Below are 2,618 nucleotides of genomic sequence, written 5' to 3'. Positions count from 1 at the left end.
TATAATGTATGTGTGTAAATGCATGTATTTTTATGACTGCAACCGGCTTCAGAAAAATGAAACCGGTTACTTTACCCGTGACTGATTGTTCAGACTTCAAAGATATTATTTTCGTTCTCGTTGAACGCGTGTGAGCCATTGCACATTTTACGATATTTACTTCTGCGGTGCATGAATTCATGTATGTTTGTGTGTGTGTGTGTGTGTATATATATATATATATATCTATATAAACACACATGTGTTCATTTTATGTGTGTGTATATATACATATGTATATATGTATATAGATATATTTATATATACATGCATATACATATTTATATATACATGCATATACATACACTTCTACTTTATATCGTAAATCTTAAGTACAAAACAAATGTATTCAATACATCTTCCTGTTAATCTTATAAAGATAAGGATTTTATATGTGTGTGTATGTTGGTACTTATGTGCATTTGTACGTGTGTATATTTGTGTATTTTATATGTGTGTATATATATTAAGCGTAGTGCAACAGCTTCTTCACTGTATGTTCCACGTGCATATATAATCCTATTCTATACTAAAACAAATAAGGCAATAATGCACGAATTCGATAATTGAAGGTATTGTCTTTCTACGACAGTAGATTATTGTATACAAATGACTCCCTTGCATCATATTATTACTCAACCTTTAATACGTCTATTCTCAATACCTACTAGACACACTGCAATTCGATATTTATTGGTGCATATATAATATATATATATATATATATATATAATATATATATATATATATATTAATATATTATATATTATTATATATTAATAACTTATATATGTTTCTCTTACGCTATATCTTATGCTTCTATTATTTTTTGTATTAGTAACATTAATGAGCCAATCATTTTATCACTAGCCGTTTTCTGAAAGAAAACAAATGATAATTTTGGAGGAAAAGGAATTGAAAAGATAGAGGGCGCATTTTCATAATAACTGACAAAAAACAGCAAAATGGCAGCCCCAGATGCATGATGTTATTCGTCAAGATGTCTGCTAAGTAAACAGTGATATTTTGATGATATCCAAATTAATGAGGGGAATAACGAACAAAAATTCAACAATTTGAACTTTGAAATAAAATCTGGTAAGTCTTCTTAATTGTTTCTTCTTCATCACATTCTTCCTAGAGATACCAGTGTGTAACGAAGCTTATCCAAGATATATTCTTTCTTGTTTGGGAATGAGATTCCAATCTATCATAAGATACCCAACAATAATTGCTGTTACTATTTTAAGCTTTCTCAGTTCAAACCATTTTAACAAACATAATATTTTGCTAAACGATTACTAATGTTTTCTTTTGATTCTAGTATACTGCTTAAACTCTACTGATTACATATAGAATAACACTTAACTAATAAATCAAGCTAGTTCCAAAATTATATATTATATATATATATATATAATATTATATATATATATATATATAATATATATATATATATAATTTTATTGGTGAATTGAAGAAATGGAGCTGAACGAAGATTGAACAGAAATCGTTTTTTTCATTCTACACGTGTTTCGAAAGGCAACATTTACCAAAATCCGATTGAATAATGAGACCATATTGTGTCTTTCTCTTCAGGAAGAATAGGAAATCCGTTGGAAAAAACAAAAACAGAACAGAGGCGGAGCAAAACAAATCGAACTAGGCTCCTAAGAGCCCATGGCAAAACTGTTTTGCCATGGGCTCTTAGGAGCCTAGTTCGATTTGTTTTGCTCCGCCTCTGTTCTGTTTTTGTTTTTTCCAACGGATTTCCTATTTCTTCCTGAAGAGAAGACACAATATGGTCTCATTATTCAATCGGATTTTGGTAAATTGTGCCTTTCGAAACACGTGTAGAATGAAATAAAAACGATTTCTGTTCAATCTTCGTTCAGCTCCATTTCTTCAATTCACCAATAATATTTTAATTTCAATTATCCGCACCAACGCACGGTTGCAACACCATATGGTTGTACCTCCAACCGTGCTGTCTTCTGCTGTGATTTTTGCTACCAAGGTATCGGTTAAACTTTTGATTAATCTGCTACAAGATTATTCATCTTTCTATTTATATATATATGTATATATATATATATATATATATATATATATATATATATATATTATATATATATATATATATATATATATATATATATCATGTCCTTGGATTGCAAATGCATAGCCTTTGAAATGTCATGTGATGTAGCGATCTCGAATCCAAGAGAGGCTTCGTTTCATATCAATGTTACTATCTTTTTAAATTCTATGAGAAACATGCCCATGCATGGTCCTTTTTATTTGTTTTTTGGGGGTTTGTTTTTTGGTATCCTGAGTGTTTCACTTCCAGGCCTTCTTTAGGGTATGATTGTCAGGCTGATTCAAGGTTGTATCAGAGGTCATCAGGAAGAGAGTACTTCCTAAGGAGTTCGCTTCCAATACGTAGGATAGTGTTTTGTTTTTTTTCTTTTCACTTCTTCGTACTAAGTTAATGTTTTTATTTTTGCTACTGTTGCTTAGCAAGTGCTGTCTGAGAGAGATTATGCGATATCCGAAGGCTGTCTGCATTGATCTAAAGC

The sequence above is a fragment of the Octopus sinensis genome, linkage group LG10 (genome assembly GCF_006345805.1).
Source record: "Octopus sinensis linkage group LG10, ASM634580v1, whole genome shotgun sequence".
NCBI classification, from domain to species: domain Eukaryota; kingdom Metazoa; phylum Mollusca; class Cephalopoda; order Octopoda; family Octopodidae; genus Octopus; species Octopus sinensis.
The sequence above is the reverse complement of the archived record's forward strand: the minus strand, read 5'-3'. Positions refer to the sequence as shown.